Source organism: Rousettus aegyptiacus, unplaced genomic scaffold (assembly GCF_014176215.1).
Source record: "Rousettus aegyptiacus isolate mRouAeg1 unplaced genomic scaffold, mRouAeg1.p scaffold_m13_p_5, whole genome shotgun sequence".
NCBI classification, from domain to species: Eukaryota; Metazoa; Chordata; class Mammalia; order Chiroptera; family Pteropodidae; genus Rousettus; species Rousettus aegyptiacus.
The window spans coordinates 82,980,981-83,003,374 of record NW_023416308.1 but is presented as its reverse complement, the minus strand read 5'-3'; the positions used below and the strand labels follow the sequence as shown (position 1 = coordinate 83,003,374).

At 34.1% G+C, this 22,394-nt stretch overlaps 1 protein-coding gene and 1 pseudogene across 5 annotated transcripts in view; one reads left to right on the top strand and one right to left on the bottom strand.

Moving 5' to 3' along the window:
* Positions 1-22,394, top strand: part of SBF2 (SET binding factor 2) — a 364,550-nt gene that overhangs the window by 118,026 nt on the left and 224,130 nt on the right. The gene's annotated exons all lie outside the window — the stretch shown is intronic.
* On the bottom strand, positions 17,266-17,384 carry LOC118603073 (annotated as a pseudogene).

The following is a 22,394-nucleotide window of genomic DNA, read 5'->3' as shown; positions in this document are numbered from 1 at the left end:
ACAGAAAAAAATAGAGTCAGAGAAGACTTCTGAAATGGTGGCATGAAATGCTCTGTAGACTGGTAAAAGTTAAGACAAACAAGCAAATAATAAAATACCAACCAACCATTTAAAGCATCTGGAAATGGTTCTAAGGTCATATTCCAAGTGAAGAAACATTTATTCAAGAAAATCTACTAAATTTCAGTAAGAACAGTGAGAGTCTATGGCATTTAAGCCTGGCATGCTCCCTGTTTCAGTGGAAGCAATGGAACCCTTACCCCAAGCAGCTTCAGACAAGTACACAGGTTTCACCTCAAATACCATTACCTTAGCTTCCAGTCTAGGACTGCGTTTTTCTCCACAAGTGGCAGGATGCTAGCATCTTTATTCTTTCCCAGTTCCATGCTGCAGAAGCTGTATTCCATGCAAGAAGAGGTGAGAGGTCTGGGACTCTCTTCCTCCACTGAGTCCCCTCATAGAGGGAAGGAAACTGTACTCCAGAGGCATCAGGCTGAGAATATTGGGGCCTCAGTGGCCCTCAGCACAGCTTGCTAAGTAGCGTAGAAGTTTCACACTGGGCGAGGAAGATGAGAAGACTACATGGTGCTATCACAGGATATCTCGTTAAGATTTACTGAGTACTCATAGGTATTTGGGAGAAATTTTTTCTGTTTAGAAAAACAAAACTCAAAAAATAAATCTTTTTCAGACCGTTATACATTATTATAATTTAGTATCAGAATAGAAATTACTTATCCATTATTTGTTTCCTTTAAAAGTAACACTGGAAAATATTTCATTTATGTTAACTTTTGTGTGGTACTACTGCATATTTGGGAATCATATGAGGATTTGGTTCTAAAGTTATCACGTAAGGCAAAAATCTTAAATTACCAAGGTTATCTTATAAAATTTTAAAATCTGTATAATACAGAGATAATGTAAAACTAAATCTTGCATCTAAAGCAGCTGGTTCTTTCAGTGTTGGTAGAAATGGATTTTTTCCCCTACCTGAGCAATGGATGACTTTCTTAGTTTTTTTTTTTTTTTTTTTTTTTTAGGTTTAGTTGTTTGAAAATATAAATTGTGGCTTAAATACTTGCATCACACACAGTACAAATAATTTTTTTCCCCTAAAAGGCCTTACTGGATTGAGTCAACTAGGTTAAAAACAGGTTTTCATTTCTCATCTTATGCTTGTTCTAGGGTCTAATTGCACTGAGTGGAATATTAGAATTGCCCATACTACATGCACGGTCATTCATAGTATATTTTCTCTCTCTCTCTCTCTCTCTCTCTCTCTCTCTCTCTCTCTCTCTCTCTCTCTCTCTCTGTCTCTCTCCCTCTCCCTCTCTCTCTCTCTCTCTCTCTCTCTCTCTCTCTCTCTCTCTCTCTGTGTGTGTGTGTGTGTGTGTGTGTTGGCCATGCTCATTTGGCTTAATTCCTGAATTTAAATACATGTATATGGACTATCCTGTTTTTCTAATCTTTAATTGTTGTTTTTTTTGTTTCTAATTCATACTCTCTTTCATTCCTCTCACAGAAATTGTGGTATTGGTACTGATAACAAGTTGACTTAAATTGCCATAATTAATTTTTTAGTTCTAAATGTTAGAGAAAATAGATATGTGATCAATATTATGAGTTATATGATACATGGTAGTAATGTAAATGACTTATGACATTCCTAATTCTCATGTTTGTACAAGGAAGTTAGCTTCAATTTTAGGGCAGGCCAAAGTTTTTCATTTAAAACTTCATACTGCAGCTAATCATGCTAAGGTTGCAAAAAATGGCAGTGAGGCCCTGTACTCACAGATCTCTACTTTTAGAGTTTTAGAGTAAGATATTTTAAAACCAAATATAGCAATAAAAATTATTCATTTTCTAGGAAGAAATAAAACCACATGGTCTATTATCACTAGGAAAATGCATAGAGTATTAATTATAGTTATGGTTGCCAAATTATGAATCTTGCTTGGGTGTTAGACCCTTACTGTTCTGAGAGTTATTTTAAATTTCTGTTTCTTAAAATTGCTAACTTTGCTTTTGCTCTGCTTTTGTATGTGATTTGAAAGTTATTTTTTTAAAAATGCTTAAACCTTTAGATCATGTTTGATATTATTTTTCCTCTATTGTTGAGTTTAATTATCTTTAGTAGTCTTGAAATTTAAAATTTCTTGTAAATTAGTTTAGGATGATTAAATTTTAAAGTATAAATAGAGTGAAACTTTTACTTGAATATTTCAGATTGGGCTAATACCCTCTGTACCTTTTCCAAGTAAGATAAACATGGAAGCAAAACCCAAAAACTCCCTAGAAATCTACTGGGAACTGAAACTTCTTCATAACTGACAATTTTCTTAGTGTTAGATCATTTCATGCTTCATTAAGTATATCTCCTGCAACAAACCACAAAAATATGCACTGGGTCACCTAAAAAGTACAGAATTATCCTGAAACAAAAACAGTTGTTAAGTATCTTTCATGTCCATAGTGCTAATATTTTTTGAAGGGAGGAAGTGGGTGATATATAGGCCCTTCTCTCTCCCCCTGCCTCTAAAGTTATCTGTATTGGCAATATTAACTAATAATTAACTATTTGCACTTATTGTGTACATTGAGCTTTATTCCTGAGTGTTTCACTTACTTGGAAACATTTATTTCACTTCATTGAGTCTTAATGAAACTCTTTATGGATAGAATTATGCTAAGCAATATGGAGACTTTTTGTTAATGTGTAATTATTGGGGTGACAAACTTGCTTATAACAAACTGAATACAGAATATTGGTATATTGTATAGTAAATAGAGGCTAGAATAATTAGGGAAGACTTCAAATGGAGGAGAGTAGTAACCAAGTAGAGAACTGACACTTCTTGAAAACCATGGGCAAGTTTATAGGAAAGTTTATGTATATTTGACCTGGAAATTTCTTCCTTCTTTTAGCTCCTTTATGATCTATTGTCTGTGCCACTCATTTGGCACCAAGTATTGTATTTTACCTTTTAACATTTATTTATTTAGTCCCAAAGTGCATTATATTCCCCCAAAGTGAAGATAGTGTTATACTCCATTGTACTTAATTCATAGCATATCTTGCATATAGTAGTTACTCACTGATGTTATATCATCTCTAGGACTTGATGAGTTTCCAGTAATTATTTCTCAAATACCATTTTCTTATATGAGAATTGCATTACCATGACAGGTTTCTTAGTAGAAGCTTCTTTTTTATAGCTTCCAGAGCTCAAATTCAAGAAAGGGAGAAAAAGGATGTGTGTTTGATTTAGTATACCTACCTAATGCTTAGGACTTAGAAAGTGGGAAATTGACTTTTCAGTGTTTAATTATGCCAGGCTCCGTTAATTTTATGTGTTCATTTTTCATAATAAATTTCTATCAGGTGGACATGGTCTCTTCTATCTGGGGCAGTGCTTGAATGAGACCTGTCAATTCTCCTTCACTATAATTATATATCTTATTGTGATAAGATATACATAACATAAAATACAGCATTTTAACGATTTTTAGTGTACAGTTCAGTGGCATTAAATATAGTTGCATTTGTTGTGCAACCATAACACCAGAGTTTATGAGAAACTACGTACTCCTTAAACAACACGTCCTCATTGTCCTTGCTCCCCCAGCCCCTGGTAACCACTATTCTACTTCTTGTCTCTGAATTTGGCTTTTCTAGATATTTCATATAAGTGGAATCATACAATATTTGTCTTTTTGTATCTGTCTTATTTCACTGAGCATAATGTCTTCAAGGTTCATTTATGTTGTAACATGTATCAGATTTTCATTCCTTTTTGAGGCTGAACACTATTTTGTTATATGTATGTACTGCATTTTGTTAATCTATTCATCCATTTATACACATTAGGGTTGCTTCTACCTTTTGGCTGTTTTGAGTAAAACTGCTATGAACATTGGCATACTTGATAAGTTTTTACTTCTGAGTATTTATATATTTCCCATTTCTCCCCACTTCTTTCTAGTTAATATAATTCTTTTGAAAATATGTTTTTAAATAATTCAAAAAGTATCATTAGTTGTGTCTTGGTTTGGCCTATAGACCAGAATTTCTTTAAAAAGTCATTTTAATGTATTAAAATCTGTTGATTCTTTAAATTTTACCTTAGAAGACAATCTTATTTCTTCTATTTTTAGTTTTTTTTGGGTACCAGACTGCCTTCTGTACATATAATATTTCCTTACAAGAGGTATAAATAAAGTACTCTGGTCATTCATTGGAAACGATAATTGTTTTAACTAAAGTAAATCAGGGATATGTTTATAGAGGAAGGGGAATGAGCTAAGGCTTGAAAGATGTATGTAGTACTTTGATGAACAATTGGAAGATGAGGCAAACATTCAAAGAAGGAACATTTTGAAAGATATAGAATCAAGGAAGTCCCAGGTATGTTTGGAAACAGTGAAAGCTTTATTGTCATATAGTTGTTTAGGCTGAAGACATATAATTAGAGAAAAATCTGGAAAATACTTTGGGAACAGAATTTCCTCAAGGAAGTCTTTGTGTGTTGGGCAATGAAATTTGGCTTATTTTAGTCAATGATCTTGTAAATTTGGGATCTAAGATGGGGATCCAGGATGAGTTGTAAGGGCTATGAAACAGAGTGACTGAGAACTAGCAAACAGTGTGAAGTGGATTTACAGTTTAAGGGAAAGTAATAGATTGTGAAAAGGTGAGAATATGGGAGCTAGGAAGAGGGAAAGGTCATAGTTTGATGTCTTAGAAGTGGTGTAATTCCATATTATAATAAGTATTAACATTAGACCTTGCCAGTGGGCAGGTGTAGAAAGTGATTTGAGCACATTAACTTATTAATTGAGTAAACATTTTATTTACTCTGTTCCAGGCAGTATCCTAGGCTATGATGATTAATAGATGAGTAAAACACAGTTTTGCTTTTAAGGGCCTTACTCTTATAAGCAGCCATTTTTTTTTCTATAATTTTTTGTGGCATAATTCCTTAAAAGATTTATGAGTAAAATTGTCATATGAACAGAAAATAGATCAGCTAGTTTATTATTTTAAGAAAACCTACTAATGTGTTAATTTTGATATACAAAATCATGGGACTGTATAATTTCACTGTTTAGAGGGTCAGGTATATTAAATTCTCCAAGTTCTGGCAATACTTATTTACATATTTTTTTTCATTGAGGTATAATAAACTGTACATATTTAAAGTGTACAATTTGAGTTTTAATGTATATACCAATAAAAATTTTGACATAATTAAGAAAACGAATGTATATCTGTCATCTGGCAAAAGTTTCTCTTTCCCTGCCTTATAGTCTCAGGCTTTCTGTTACTATAAATTAGTTTGCATTTTCTAGAATATATAATAGAAATAGAATTATATAGTATGTATTTTTTGGTCTATCTTCTTTCATTCAGCATTATTCTTTTGAGATTCATATTTTCTGTTGCATTTGTCAATATATTGTGTCCTTCTTTTGCTGAGCAGTATCTCATTGTATGTATATACCACAGTTTTGTCCATTCACCTGTTGATGGACATTTGGTTGTTTCCAGTTTTCAGCTATTATAAGTACACCTACTAAGAATATTTGTGTGAAGACTTTATGTTTACACATGATTTTATTTCTTGGATAAATTCCTGAAATTTGAATAACCGGATCATATGTCAGGTATATGTTTAACTTCTTGAGGAAACTGCTGAGCTGTTTTCCAAACATATTTTACCAATTTATATGCTTACAAGCACTTTATAAGACTTCTAATTCTATACATTGTGGCCAACAATTGGTAGATTCGATTTTTGTACTTTTAGCCATTCTAACAAGTGTGTATTGGTCGGTATCTTATTGTGGTTATTTGCCATCTAAACTATGTTCTTTAGTGAAATATCTGTTCTAATATTTGCCCATTTAAAAAAATTGAGTTGACACCATAAAACTTCTATAAGAAATCATAGGCCGTAATCTCTCTAATATTACTTCTAGTAATTTATTTTCAGACATATCTCCTTGGGCAAGAGAAACAAAAGAAAAAATAAACAAATGAGACTACATCGAACTAAAAAGTTTTTGCACAGGAAAGGAAACCATCAACAAAATAAAAAGACAACGACTGAATGAGAGAGGATATTTGTTTGTGAAACATCTGATAAGAGGTTAATATCCAAAATATATAAAGAACTCATACAACTCAACAACAACAAAAAACAACAATCCGATTTTAAAAAAAGAGCGGAAGACCCGAACAGATATTTCTCTAAAGAGGGCATATAGTTGATCAGTAGATATATGAAAATATGCCCAAGGTTACTAATATCAGAGAAATGCAAATTAAAACCACAATGAGATATCACCAGATACCTTTTAGAATGGCTATCATCAATAAATTAAAGAAGAGCAAGTTTTGGCGAGGATGTGGAGAAAAGGGAGCCCTCATACACTGTTAGTGGAATTGCAAATTGGTTCAGCCACTATGGAAACAGTCTGGAAGTTTCTCAGAAAATTAAAAATGGATATACCTTTTGACCCAGCAATTGCATTTCTGGGTATTTAGCCAAAGAAAACCAAAACAATAATTCGTAAAGATGTATGTGTACCCTTATGTTCATGGCAGCATAATTCATGATAGCCAAGATATAGAAGCAACCTAAATGCCTATCAACACGATTGGATAAAGAAGTTATGGTTCATATGTGCAATGGAATATTACTCAGCCATTTAAAAAAATGAAATCCTACCATTTGCAAAAACATGGATGGACCTAGAGGTTATTATAATGAATGAAATAAGTCAGACTAAAATAAATACCATATGATTTCACTTATATGCAGAATTTAAGGAACAAAAAGAACAAACTAATTAAAAACAGACAAATATAGAGGACGATCTGGTGAAAGCCAGAGGGGAGGGTTTTGGGAGACTGGGAAAAAGGGGTGATGGGTTAAAGAAGAACCAATCAGTAGTTGATAAATAGTCACGCGGTTGGGGAGCACAGCACAGGAAATACAGTCGACAGTAATGTAAAAGGCTAGGTGTAGAACCAGATGAGAGAGAGAGCAATTAGGGGGATCATTTTATAAACCATATAAATGTCTAACCAATGTACTGTATACTTGAAACTAATAACAAAATTTTTAAAAATGGAATTATTATCGAATTACAAGATTAGTTGTTTATATGGTCTCTGTACACATGTGTATGTTTTGTAAATGTTTCTCCTAATATGTAGCTATCTTTTTAGTTTCATAACAGTGTCTTTTGAAGTATACAAGTTTTTTGTTTTGGTGAAGTCTACTTTATAAATTTTTTTGTTTCGTGCTTTTGGCATCATATCTAAGCTTTGTCTAACCTAAGGTCATAAAGATTTTCTTTTATGTTTTCTTCTAGCAGTTTTATAGTTGTAGCCTTTTCATTTAGTTCTGTGATCTATTTCAAGTTAATTTTTGTGTATTATGGAGATTATGATTTGAGAGTTGTTTTAGTGGACATGAGTGTTCCATTGTTCCAGTGCCATTACTTGAGAAACTATCCTTTTTCTGTTGAATTGCCTTTATGAAAATCAAGTTTTCCTGTGTGTGTGTGTGTGCGCGCGCGCACGTACGTGTGCGTGCACACATACATACTACTATGTCTGGACTCTGTCCATTCCATTCCATTGTTACTTGTGTCTATCTTTTAAGTCAATAAATCTGGTTCTATGAATTTTCTATTTATTTTTCTCTTTCCAAATTATTTTGGCTAGTCTGATTCCTTTGCATTTCCATGTAAACTTTAGAATCAGCTAGCAAATTTGTAAAAAATACAGTCATACTGGGATATTGATTGAGATTGTGTTCAGTCTGTTGATTGGTTTGAAGAGAATTGACATATTAATGAAATTAAATCTTCCAATCCATTAATGTGGTATATCACTTTATTTATTAGGAGCTTTTTTATTTCTTTTATTATTGTTTTGTAGTTTTTTGCTTATAGATCTTGCACATATTTTGTTGGATTTACTCTTAAATAATTCATGTTTTCCGATACACTTGTAAGTGGTACTGTAAAATATCGTCCTTGTATCTTGCACCTGTGCTAAAGTTCACTTGTTAGTTTTAGTAGCTTTTTAAAGATTCTTTGGGATTTTTAATGTAGACAGTTATATCGTTTACAAATGGAGGAGACTATTTTTCCCCTTCCAATCTGTATACCTCTTTTCCTTTTTGTGGTCATGTTGCACTTATTGTGCATCCACTACAATATTAAGTAATAGTGATGAAAACATATATCTTTGTCTCTTCTATAGTTGAGGTAAAAAACATTTGCTGTTTCACTATTTCATACAATACTAGCTTTGTTTTGTGCGGATACCCTTTTTAAGCTTGGGAAGTTTCATTTTATTCCTAGTGCTGGGAGTTTTAAATCATAAATGGATGTAATATTTTTGTCAAGTGCTTTTTCTTTATCAAGCAGATCATATATTTTCTTTTAGTCTCTTGATATGGTGAATTACACTAATAAATTGTTAAATATTAAATTAGCCTTGAATTCTCAGGATAAACTCAACTTAGTAGGATATATTCTTTTACATATTGCTAGTTACAATTTGCCAATATTTTGTTGGGGAAATTTTCATCTATATGGTCTATAGTTAGTTTTCTTGTTATGTCTTTGTCTGATTTTGGTCTCAAGGTAATTCTTTCTTTAAAAGCTTTTGATACATTTCTTCCTTTTCCATTTTGAGGAAATTTTTATGTAGAATTAATATTAACATTTTATCTTTCTGAAATGTTTATTTGAATTTATTCATGAAGCTATACGGCCTAGGCCGTTTTTTGTTGGAAGGTTTTAAACTAGAAATTCAAGATGTGGGACTCATCAGGATATCTGGTTCTTCTTGAGTGTCTTAAACATATGTCTTTTAAAAAATGTTTCCTATTCATATGAATTATTGAGTTTATGGGCATTGAGTTATTTGAAATACTCCCTTATTATATTAATTTTTGTTGGATATAGTAATTTTTTATATCTTATACAGGTAATTTGTATCTTGTCTTTTTTCTTCAGTCTGGCTAGAGGTTTATTGAACTTTCCAGAGAACCAACTTTTGTTTCCATTGAGTTTTCTCTGTTGTTTTTCTGTTTTCTCTCGTTCTCTCACTCTCTCTCTCTCCCTATTCCTACCCACCTCATTGCCTCCGATCTTTATTATTTATCATCTTCTACTTCTGATCCATAGTCTCGGGTACTTAAAAGGAACCCTCTGCAAAAATTCTCTAGAGTTTTCTCTCTGAGCATTTCTCTCTGCTGTGGCACTCTGCTCTGCAAACTCTAGTTCTTTTGGTTTTTCTGGATATCTGCTCTGACTTCTCAACTCAGAGTCTGTTGGAGTTTATTCCTCTCTGTACTGAACCTGGAAACAGTGCGGGAAGCTGGGGAAATCAGAGGGGTCACTTCATCTTTCATGGATTACTGTCACATTATTACCTGATGTTCAGTATCTTGAGAACTATTTTATACACTTTGCCCAGTTTTTAAAAAATTGATTATTTTAATGGTAACATTGGTTAACGAAATCTGACGTTTCAGCTGTACACTTTAACGGTAAGGCATATATACATTTACACTGTGTGTTCACCACCCATAGTTAGATTTCTTTCCGTCATCACATATTTGACCCCTTTTATCTCATCTAACTCCCTCTCCCCACTTTCTCCTCCCTGCCCAGTTTTTAAAAAATTTGTTTCTACCATATCATTTACTTTTTGATTTTTAAAAATCTTGTCTTATCTAAATTGTAAACTCTCAAAGGGAAGATAGCTTTTGTACTCTGTTTAGTATGTAGTACAGGGCCTTTTACTCAGTGCTTATTGTGAATTTGACTTATTACTTGAGTTTACTTGAACTGGTTGGAAGAGAGAGAGAAAGCAGAAGAGTAAAGCCACCATCTGACTGTACATCCCCTGCCTGTCAAATGAACTCTCTCTGGAGCTCTGGTAATAGAATTTCTATATTCCACTCCCATCTGACAACTCAAGCCTTTACAGCTGGATTACTGGAATTATTCTTCCTTACCCTCACCGGACATCATCCGACCCATCTGGCCCATTTAGCCTTAGTTTCATAAAAATGTGTAATTTGATAGACTGGTAAGATACTGAGAAAGGGGAGACATGTACGATTTCTCAGAAAATCACAGATTAAGAAACAGTCTCATTAATTTTTTCTTGATGCTGACTGACTCAAAATATCTAGCTTTATTATTAATGTGGATTGGTTTTTCTTTTATTCTCACATTTTTAGCAATTATTGTTTCTTCATCATTTCTTCCTGTCCCTTTTTCGTAAATTCATATTGCATGAATCTCAATCTTTTAGCTGTGGTTTCAATTAAATTATTTTTTATGACTCTGCTGAGTTTTTGGTGAATGTATTAGGACGATTTTCTAATTCAAGAATTCTGTCTAGAGAAGAGTTTATTTCATCGATTGATTTTTTTTGGTCTCAATGACATTTATATTTTCAAATTTTCTTATTAGGGTTTCTTCATACCTACATTTCTCCCCATACTTTTATTTTCATTATTTCGTATTCATTTTTAATTTAAGGTTTACTTTCATTTATCTTTTTGAACATTACATATGAACTTATTTTAAGTGTTATTTATTTCCACAAAATTAATTTCACACTGAATAAATTCATGGTCTGATTATTGATTTTAATGGCTGTAATTCTTTAGAATTGAACTTCTACATACAATTTTGAATATTGGTTTGCAGGCTCATTTTGAGTGGGAGTCATATTTCTGCTGTTGTTTTTCTCTCTTCTTTCCCCTCTCTGTTCTTACCTGTCTGTCTCTAGGTATTCAGTTAACTTTCACTTTAAGCCTCCATCCGCAATCTAGAACCAAGGCTTATTCCAGAATTTCAATGATTCTATCACAAGTTATGCTGGAGAGATGACAGAAACATTTAGTGCTTTGGTTTAGTTTCTGGTAGTAGATTAATAGGTTATTTCAGCATCTTCTCCCTTCCCACCCTTTGAGCAGGCACTTTTTTTTAAAGGCTTAGGAGAAGGTTGAAATATACTGCTGTGTTGTTTGTGTGTTTTTCTAGCCTCCTTTCTTGAACCAGCTTATTGTTTGGAGGCAAGGGCTCGCTCGTATGGTACTATACTCTCACTCTTGTTTTAGATCTGTAATCAACAGGCCTGAGCTTTTAGCCAAGTTTACTTTTTTTTTTTTTTTTAAACATTTCTGTTTTATTACTGGCCATTGGAGATGTTTATCTTGTTTTTGAACCTGGCTGTCTCTTTTGTTATCTTTCATATATTTTATATGTTCTGTCCTTGTTTTTGTTATACAGTGAGTGATCAAAGGTTTCCAATTAGGTCATCCTGATTTGAAGTCACACATTCCTAGGTTAGTAGGTTTCAGAATAAATATACCTGACTTAAATCCTCCTGATTCTCAGTGGACCAGAAAGGAAAACTCAGGATTTTAAATCAAATGTTATTCTTTCACTGGTCCTCTGCAATAAATAGTACTAAGTGGTTTCTTTATAGAGTGTTGCTAACTTGTTATTGGTTAGTTTATAAGTCTAAATTCTTTGAGTTAATTCTCCATGAATTTCTGCTCCCTGGGTCTTCTAAACACCATCATGCAAAGGGACTAATTAGCCTGGAAATCTGAAGTCCTGGAGCCTACCTGGGTGAACCTGGACCCATTATTTAACCTTTCTGTATTTCCTCCTTTATAAAACAGGTATAATATCTGCTTTCATTTTGTCATGGGATAGTTGTGACATTATAGAAGATAATAGAGTCAAATTCAAAGTTTTACTTAGCATCTATTTGGAGACCTATTGCTAGATTCTAGGGAAATAATTGAATAAAGCACAGCCCTATGGTTATTTATAATATCATATACAGGTTATTTTATAATCAGTTGTAATATAAGGTCGCCTATGATAAATGCTCAAATACAGTTATTAAACAACTAATTAAGAAGACCTCCCATAAAAGGAACAATTTAGCTTCAGGAAATGAGCAGAAACTTCACTGAGTAAGCTGAGCTTTTATCTAAAGCCCTGGTGCTTTAAAAATGCCAAGGTGTTACATAAACATGAGATGTGCTATTATTTTATTTTATATTCCAGATATTTTCTCATCATCTAATCCGGTTGGAGGCCATTTAGTTATTCTTCTCTCCTCGCCCCTGCACCCCCTCTCCCCCCCACCCCAGTCCCCCCGTAGGTCAAAACCTTGCTGTGAAATCTTCATTCTTATTGATCCTGATGCTTGGGTCTAGGCAAACTCTTATGGTATGGCAGTCAGTCTTTCTTCTGTAAATGAGTGATTTAGATTTTTTTTCAAGGGAAGAGCTTTCTCTTTATATGCTTTATTTTTGATAATGTAATTATTGAAAAGATTTTTTTTTCCCCTCCAGGCTGCTTGTCAGAGATTGTCACCTCTGAATTTCCAAGGAAACACTCACTTTGCTATTATCCAGATACATTTAGACTGGGCTTTTGCAGTAGAACATTTTGTCCTATTTGGTGTAATTTTTTTTTTTCAAGGGACAAAGATAAACAACTTAAACAGATAACCATCTCTGGTTGTTGCTTCTAACTAATATTTAGCAGCCATTAGATATTCTGCAAGTGCCGTTCTCGGAAAGGCTGCATTAAGTAAATAAGTAATAAATATTTCAGGTGGATGTTAGAGGATAGAATTTAAAGCTAGCCAACTGCCCATATCAGGCTAAAACATTGTTTTTCTGTTTGGGTAAATAATGCTCATCTTGTTTAGACAGGTCTTATCAAAAGCAGTGATAGCATTTCATACCAAACATATTTTTATAACACTTATGAAGCTAAAACTAACAAATTTTTAACTGCTTCGATCTTACTAGTTTCCTTAGAGGAATATTTTGATTTATTTCCAAGTCAGAGTTTTATTCTGTCTTGTGTTTTGAAGAATGATAGTTTTGTGCAGTGTTCCAAATAGTAATCATTTACAGTAAAATTTGGGACATTTTTTTGCCATTGAAATATCAGATTAAATGATACTTGGAAACATACTTTCATTTTATCCTTGACTGCCAAAGGATTTCATCACAGGTGTTTTGTGAGGTTTACCTACTTAATATTTGGTGGTTTCTACATCAGGTACCACTGTAATTTGACGTGTTTCTTTGCAAACTGTATTGTACCAGCCATCTAAGGGATGTAGCCATTTCTAGCACCCTTGCTAGGTTCATAGAAGAGACAGCTACTGTACACTCATTTCAGGTTCAGGTGTTTTCTTGAACTAGTTTATGTTTAAGTAATAACAACACATTATTGGAATCAACAGAAATACTTGAAAGTAAATCCCCACAGGGTAAGAATCTTATCTTTGTTACTCTATTTTTAGTGTTTAACACATGCTAGTTGTTCAGTAAACTAATTGAATTAATTATCATCAGCTTCAGCATCACCATCAATGTACCTATTGCTTATAAAAATACTGAAACATAGGACCTGGATGTTATCCTCCATCAATGGCCTTCTATTCCCTCTGCTTTCCCACCCCTTGTGTCTCAGGTGAGAGATTGTCTCTGTTTCATTCATCAGCCATTTACTATTCCCTTATGTGATAATAGCAATAGCAGTAGCAATGATGGTGATATTGATTTATAGTATATCTGAATACCAGCTGCATGACAGTCTAAAGGTTTCATAATAGTGTTTATTAATTATTTACTGTGTCCCAGGTACTATGTTAAACAATTTACATGCATCATTTTATTTAATCTTATCAGCAAAATCAGATGTATTTTATACTTAAGAAAAACTGAGATTTAGAGAAGTTAGGTAACTTCACCAAAATCATAACCTAAGTTAAGGCCAGTATCAGGAATCAGTTCTTTACTGTCTGGTGTCAAAGGCCATGAGATTATCAAGTCAGGCTTCTTTATTATTCTGTTTTTTAGAGTATCTGATAAATTGCCATCTAAATTTTGGCTTAATATATAAAGGGTACTTTCTTATTTTCTAGGAGATAGTTAATTTCATTGTTTGACAGCTGTACTTATTAAAGATTCAGGAAATATATTTGTTCTATAACTTTTGAATTGTTATATCTTAATAAAATCTTTCTTATATATCCAAGATAGAATGAGTCTATCCTTATTAACACTGGATATATTTAGCAAATTGTATTTAATATGTATTATGTGTATAAACATTTGACTGCTTATAAGCAAGAAATCTATTTTTTAAAGAATTTCTTTTAGATGGGTTTAAGATTATGTGTATGATATAGTAATTAAACAAAGACTCCAGAGAGCTTAATGGACATATTTAAATTTTCCTATATCCTTTACCTAGTCTGTACCTACATCTATATCTAGTAAACAGAGATAGGTAATGGAATTTTGAGCAAATGTTTTTAATCAGCCTAAATGAAATCATGAAATACTGACTAAAAGTGAGTGAAAGGGATTGTGTGAAGAATATGTAGCCATCATAAACTTTAAGGGGTACTAAAATCTGCAGAATGAAGATTCAATTATAGTAACAAGTGAGTTTTATTAGAAGAACATTTTGTTTCTAATTTTTATTTTTTTCATTTTGTTTTTCTTTACTAGTCTACTTTGTTAGTTTTGTTTTTAGTCCCTCTGTAGGTTGTCGATTATACAATTAGCTGTGTTTTTGTTAGCCCATGATTTCTTTTTTGTAATTTCAAACAATTTTATGTTTTAATTAGAGTTAACATTCAATATTATTTTATATTAACTTCAGGTGTACAACATAGTGGTTAGACATTTATATAATTTATGAAGTGATCCCCCTCATTAGTCTAGTACCCACCTGGCACTATACATAGCTATTGACTGTATTCCCTGTGCTGTAGTTTACATCCCAGTGACTATTTTGTAACTGCTAAATTGTACTTCTTAATCCCTTCACCTTTTCCACCTAGCCTCCCAACCGCCCTTCCATCTGGCAATTACATTTGTTCTTTGTATCTACGAGTCTGTTTTTTATTTTGTTTATTTTTTTTTTGTTCCTTAGATTCCACATATAAGTGAAATCATGTAGTATATGTCTTTGTCTGACTTATTTCACTTAGCATAATATCCTCTTGGTCCATTGATGTTGTTGCAAACGGTAAGTGTCTTTTTTTTATGACTGAGTAATACTCCATTATATAGATACACAACATATTCTTTATCCAGTTGTCTGTTGATGGGAACTTAGGTTGCTTCCTTATCTTGGCTATTGTAAACAGTACTGCAGTCAACATAGGAGTGCATAAATCTTTTTGAATTAGTGTTTTGGTTTCCTTTGGATAAATACCCAGGAGTTGAATTGCTGGGTCATAAGGTAGTTCTAGTTTTAATTTTTTTGAGGAACCTCCAGACTGTTTTCTATAATGGCTGCACGAATTTGCAATTCCACCAATAGTGCATGTGGAGTAGCGCACTCCACATTGTCGCCAACACTTTTAAAATTTTATTTATTGATGGTGAGATTATTCTGACAGGTGTGGGGTAATATCTCATGTGGTTTTAATTTGTATTTCTTTGATGATTAGTGATGTTCAGCATCTTTTCATATGTCTTTTGGCCATCTGTATGATCTTTTTAGAAAAATGCCTTTTCAGGTTATTTGCCCATTTTTAATTGGATTGTTTGGGGTTTTTTTTGGTGTTGAGTTGTATGAGTTGTTTATAAATTTTATATATTAACCCCTTATCAGATGTATCATTGGCAAATATCTTCTCCCATTCAGTAGGTTGCTTTTTGTTTTGTCAATGGTTGCCTTTGCTGTGCAAAACCTTTTTAGTTTGATGTAGTCTCATTTGTTTATGTTTTTGTTTGTTCGTTTCCTTTGTCAGAGGAGATATATCATAAAAAATGTATTCATAAGAACAATGTCAGAGAGTTTGCTGCCTATGTTTTCTTCTAGGAGATTTATGATTTTGGGTCTTACATTTAAATTTTTACTCCATTTTGAGTTTATAAGTGTATGTGGTTGGTGTAAGAAGGTGGTTCAGTTTAATTTTTTTGCATGTATCTGTCCAGTTTTCCCAATACCATTTATTGAATAGACTGCTTTTACCCCCTTGTATATTCTCGCCTCCTTTGTTGTAGATTAAATGACCACATAGACATAGATTTATTTCTGGCCTATAGACATAGATTTATTTCTGGCCTCCTTAGTGTATTCCATTTTTCTATTTTTCTTTTTTATGCAAGTACCATGCTGTTTTGATTACTATAGCCTTGAAGTGTAGTTCGACATCAGATAGCATGATGTCTCCAACTTTATTCTTCTTTCTCAAGATTGCCATGGCTATTCAAGATCTCTTATGGTTCCGTGTAAATTTTAGGATTATTTGTTCCAGTTTTGTGAAAAATGCCATTGATATTTTGATAGGAATTGCATTGAGTCTGTAGATTGCTTTGGGTAGTATGGACATTTTACTGATGTTAATTCTTCTTATCCATGAACATGGTATATGTTCCATTTATTTATATCTTCTTCGGTTTCTTTCTTCAATGACATAATTTTCTGAGCACAGATCTTTTACCTCCTGGGTTAAATTTATTCCTAGGTATTCTTTTTATGCAGTTGTAAATGTGATTGTATTCTTAATTTCTCTGATAGTTCATTATTGTTGTGTAGAAATGCAGTCGATTTTTGAATATTAGTTTTGTATCGTACTACTTTACTGAATTCATTTATCAGTTCTAACAGTTTTTTGGTAGAATCTTTAAGGTTCTCAGTTTTTATCATAAATGGAAACTGGGTTTTGTCAAACACTTTTTCTATGTCTATTGGTATCATATGATTTTTATACTTGATTTGTTAATGTGATGTATAACATTAATTGATTTGCAGATATTGATCTAACCTTGAATTCCAGGAATAAATCCACCTTGATCACGGTGTACAATCTTTTAATGTATTGCTGAATTCTGTGTACTAATATTTTGTTGAGGATTTTTGCATCTCCGTTCATCAGTGATATCAGCCTATAATTTTCTCTTTTTCTAATGTTTTTGTCTGGTTTTGGAATCTGAGTACTGGTGGCCTTGTAAATGAGCTTAGGAGCCTTCCCTCCTCTTGAAATTTTTGAAATATTTTGAGAAGAATTGGTGTTAATTCTTTGAATGCTTGGTAAAATTAACCCGTGAAGCTGTTTGTTCCAGGACTTTGTTTTTTGGGAGTTTTTTGATTATTGATTCAATTTCATTAGTAGTAATTGGTTGGTTCAGATTTTCAGTTTTTTTTTTTTAACACCTACAGCACCTGGTCTTCCTAGGTAGTTTCCCATCCAAGTACTAACCAGGCCTGACCATGCTTAGCTTCCGAGATCAGACAGGATAGGGCTTGTTCAGGGTAGCATATCTGTAGACAGTCATTTTCTTGTAATTGCTTTCTGGTTTCATACCTTGTGGTTGAAGATGATGCTTGATATGATTTCAGTCTTCTTAAATTTATTGAAACGCGTTTTGCAGCCCATAATGTGGTCTGTCCTGGAAAATGGTCCATGTGCGCTTGAGAAGAATGTATATTCTGCTGCTTTGGGGTGGAACTCCCATTTAAAAATACCAATTAAATCCATCTGGTCTAGTGTTTTCTTTCAGGCTGCTGTTTTCTTGTTGATTTCTGTTTGGAATATCTGTGGTGTAAATGGGGTTTTAAAGCCCCTTACTATGACTCTATTACTGCCAATCTCTCCCTTTATGTCTGTCAATATTTCTTTATACATTCAGGTGCTCCTATGTTAGGTGCATAAATGTTTTCTAGGGTTGTATCCTCTTGTTGGGTCAATTGCTTTCTCATTATGTAATATCCTTCTTTATATCTTATTATAGCCTTTGTTTTTAGTTGATTTTGTCTAAGTATTACTATCCCAGCCTTTTTCTCATTTCCATTTGGGTGAAATATCTTTTTTCATCCCTTTATTTTCAATCTGTGTGTGTCTTTGATCTGAAGTGGGTTTCTTGTAGACAGCATATGTGTGGGACTTGTTTTCTTATTCATTTGGCTACCTTGTGTCTTTTGATTGGAGCATTTAATCCATTTACATTTAAAGTGTTTATTGATAGGCACAAAGTTATTGCCATTTTACTTTTCACATTTATATTATTTTTTCTTCCTATTGATCTTAAAGAAGTTCCTTCCACATTTCTAGAAATACTGACTTTGTGGTGATGAATTCTTTTAGTGCTTTTATTTCTGGGAAGCACTTTATCTCACCTTCCATTTTAATTGATAGCCTTGCTGGGTAGAGTAGTCTTACTTATAGGTCATTGCTTTCTATCACTTTGAATCCCTTGTGGCCTGCAAAGTTTCTGTGCCTTCCTGTTGTAGTTGCTCCTTGATTGTTGTTGGCATATCAGTGAGTGAGACTGCCTCTCAAGTCGACTAGTTGTAAAGATTGGCCACACCTACAACATATGAGCTGCTGTGTGGGGGCTGACCCCCAACAGAGTGGGGTTTGCTTAAGCGGGTTTGTTGAGACCACTCTTTTGGGTGTGCCACTTATGGGGCTAATCAGGTGGTACTGTGTTGAGGTCTAACATCTCCAGGCCTTCCTATAAGATTCAGTAGCTGAATGAAACTCAGGGATACCAGAGTTGGATGAGGCGGAGTCTCAGAGACTCACCAGTGGTGTTCCCTAGGTTGGTGCGGATTTAGGTTTGTTGCCAATGCTAAACCTGTGGCCACACGCAAGTCTTAGCTCACACTGAGGCCAACTGCTGCCCACTTTGGGCCCGCAGACTCCTGAGATTTGTTCAAGAAATATTCCAACTAGGGCCAGCTGGTTGCACACCATGAAAAGTATCGCCTGAGGGGTGGAGTCTTGTTGATTACTGCCAAAAAAGAACCTCCTGCTGAGAGCGTGGGATGGATCTCCTTGCCCAAACCACCTGAAATCTCTACTGGGCAATATGTGAGTTGGGATAGGCAGGTTTCAGGGAGTCACAGAGTGGAGTGAGTAGATCTTCCCAGGCCAATGCAGATTCAGTTTGGGTTCAACACGTAGGGGAGGGTTCAACACAGGCAGGATGGTGCTTACATACAGTCTGTCTGCACAGGAGGATGGCTCAACAAAGGGACAATGGTGCCCCACCCTTCAGCCCTCTTCCTGAAGCCATACAACTCACTCTTTCCCTCTGTGTCTCTGGCGCTTCCCGAGCTGCTATCTCTCCACCAGAGCCCAGAGCGAGTGCCTGTGAGCAAGTGAGCCAATTTGTGCTTGGCTCTTTAAGGGGATGTCTGGATTTCCAAGCTGCCTTCTGTCTCATCTGGTTGATCAGAGTTCCCACTGGTTTTAATAGCCAGATTTTGTGGACTCCTATTCCCAGCACTGGAACGCTGAGCTGGGGATCCCAAATGTGGGGCTGGTCCCCTTGCTCCTCTGGGAGTGTCTCCTTGCAGAGATCCCCCACCACCATTCTCCACCACCACACGTGGGTGTGGGACCAGCCCATTTCACATCTCCGCCCCTTCTACCCGTCTCCATGTGGTTTCCTTTTTCTATCCTCAGTTATAGGAGCTCTGTGCACTAGTCTTCGGATTGTTCTCCAGGTTGACTGTTTCATAATTTAGTTGCAAATGCAGTCCTGGGTGGAGGCATGCACAGCATTTACCTACCCTGCCATCCTGACCAGAATTCCAGCCCATCATTTCTTATAGATTGGCCTTTCTAAGAAGAATATTGGTTTAAACATCATTTCAGCATCTATATATTTTTTGATATTTGCTATGTTCATATCGAGTGCTAATAAACATTAGGCAAGGCACAGTTATATAAAATGGTAGTTCCACAGTTTTTTTTTTCATTAAAAACATAGAAAAATTAAAACATCAAAATAGGGAACAATGAAATCCCATTTACTCATCGTCCAACTACAGCAATCATTAACTGCGGTCATTCTTTTTTCATCTTATAATCCCTATCTTCTCATCAACCTCACACCCTCCAGTTAGGTTATTTTGAAACAGACCAAAGATATTATATTAATTTGATCATAAGAGCTTGTATATATTCACCCACTTTTAACCTATAAAGTGGTAATTCCATATGATTCAACTTAACTTTTTGTAAATATTTCAGTATTTATTTCTAAAAGATAAGACTTTTTTAAAAAATACATACACAATGTCATTATCATTAAAAAATTACCAATAATTCCTTAATATCACCAGATATTCTACGGTCTTCATATTTCCCTATTTGTACATGTATGTGTGTGTATTATTCACTCCCTGTCTTTCACAGTTGATTTGCTTAATCAGAATCCAAACAAGTATGATATATTGCTTTTAGTTGATAGTTCTCTTAAATTTTTAAAGTGATATTTTCTTATTTTCCTTCCAAGTCTTTTGTTAAAAGAAATTGCTATTCCTTAATTTCAATTTAATAAGCAATTTAATAATTTTAGTAATTTAAAAGTGAAATATTTTAATTTCGTGAGTATAGGAAACATGTAAATATTACTCAGTATATGTATAAGGCTACTTAATTTTCTTAATGTCACCTTTCTTGAGTACTTAATACATCGTAGGCACTGTTCTAAGCACTTTTGTATTCACAACAACCCTACAAAAAAGGTACTATTATTGATCCTATTTGACAATACTTAAAGTTGCTCAGACCCCAAAAACCTAAATCTCATTCAGGGTTCTTCTCTTTTCCTCACATACCATATTTATCATATCAACTACACTTTCAAAATAATCCATTAATTATTCCCCATCCTCAGCACTGTGAGCACAATCCCAGCTGCCATTGTCTCTCTCTTGGATAATCACAGTTAGGCTTGAAAAGATAATATTTATGGTGAAAATTTCAAAAAGAATCGAAACTAAGATGTCATTTTTGTTCTGACCCTCCAGAGATAGTTTCTTGGGTTTTATTTCAGAGATAATTCTGTTTATATGCAACCATATGACTTTATCCACCTAGAGCAAACACAGTCAGTGCATTGTATATTTTTCCTCAGCGCCCTGCCCATTTTCATCAGTGCCTTCCATTTCTGCACACATTGTCCTGACAACTGACTGCCAGCAGCTATGATGAATTCTTTGTCCAAGCCAGCAGCTTGAGAGAATTCTTTGTCTGCTGGAGTTTTCTCTGCCCTTGTCCATTAGCTCACCAGAAGTTTTGGGTTATTCTTGCTTCCCAGGAACAGTCTTCAATTGATGATTTTCAGAAATTGAGGGAAATCCCTCTAGCTCCTTTGCCCCTTGAGTAGGATAACTCTAATGCGTATCTTACACTGTCTCAGAATTCCTCAGCATGGTTGGGCTCCAGTTGCCCACAACTATAGTCCATTCATTTTAATGTACAGCACACATGCCTTCTCTTTTCTCCTCCCCTATCCCAATTTCTTGGGCTTATCTCCCCAACAAACTACTTGTACTAAAATTCTTACCTCAGGGTCTGCTTCTAGGGAAACCATAACATAAACTGTGGCACACTCGATGCCTACCTTTTTTTTTTTAAAGTAATCAGAAAGCCCTGGGAAAAAAATTCTGTTTTGGCCTAAACACTCCAATTTGGCCATGTTTATTATTTTTTGTTACTTCTGATAGGAAGCTGCTGGCATTAATAGAATTTCATCTGTTATACTTTGAACAAGTTTTATTGTTTAAGTCATTACACAGAAAAATTAACCTTTTTGTTTGTTTAGTGTACAGTTCTATGAATTTTAACACATGTTTAGATCCTTGTAACCACCTCTGCCATCAGGATTATGGACAGTTCCATTACTTCAGCAAACTCCCTCATGCTACCCCTTTATTTATTATCACACCTCCTGCCACTCATAACCCCTGGCAACCACTAATATGTTCTTCATTACTATAGTTTTATCTTTTTGAGAATGCTGTATAAATGAAATTGTACAATGTATAACCTTTAGGTCTTGATTATTTTCAGATAGCACACGTATTTGAGATTCATCCAAGTTGTTGCATGTATCCTTTTAGTACTTAGTTTGCTTATTTAAGGCATTTGAATTCTTTCCAATTTAGAGTTATTGTGATTAAGATGCTATGAATAGTGATAAACAAGTTTTTGTGTGGATACATCTTTCCATATCTCTTGGATGTATTCCTTGGGACAGGATTACTGGGTCACATTGTAGTTCTATGTTTACTTTATGCTGAACTGCCAGATTGTTCGTCAAAAGGGCCTATGAGAGTTTCAGTTTCTCCACATTTTTGCCAACACCTTTATTAATCTTTTGATTATACCCATCCTAATGTGCGTGAAGTGCCGTCTCACTGTGTATTTTATTTGAATTTCACTAATGATGTTGAGCATCTTTTCATGTGTTTTTTTTTTTTTTTTTTTTTTGTCTATCTTGTTTCCTTTGTATATCTTATTTGGAGAAATGTCATATTTAAAT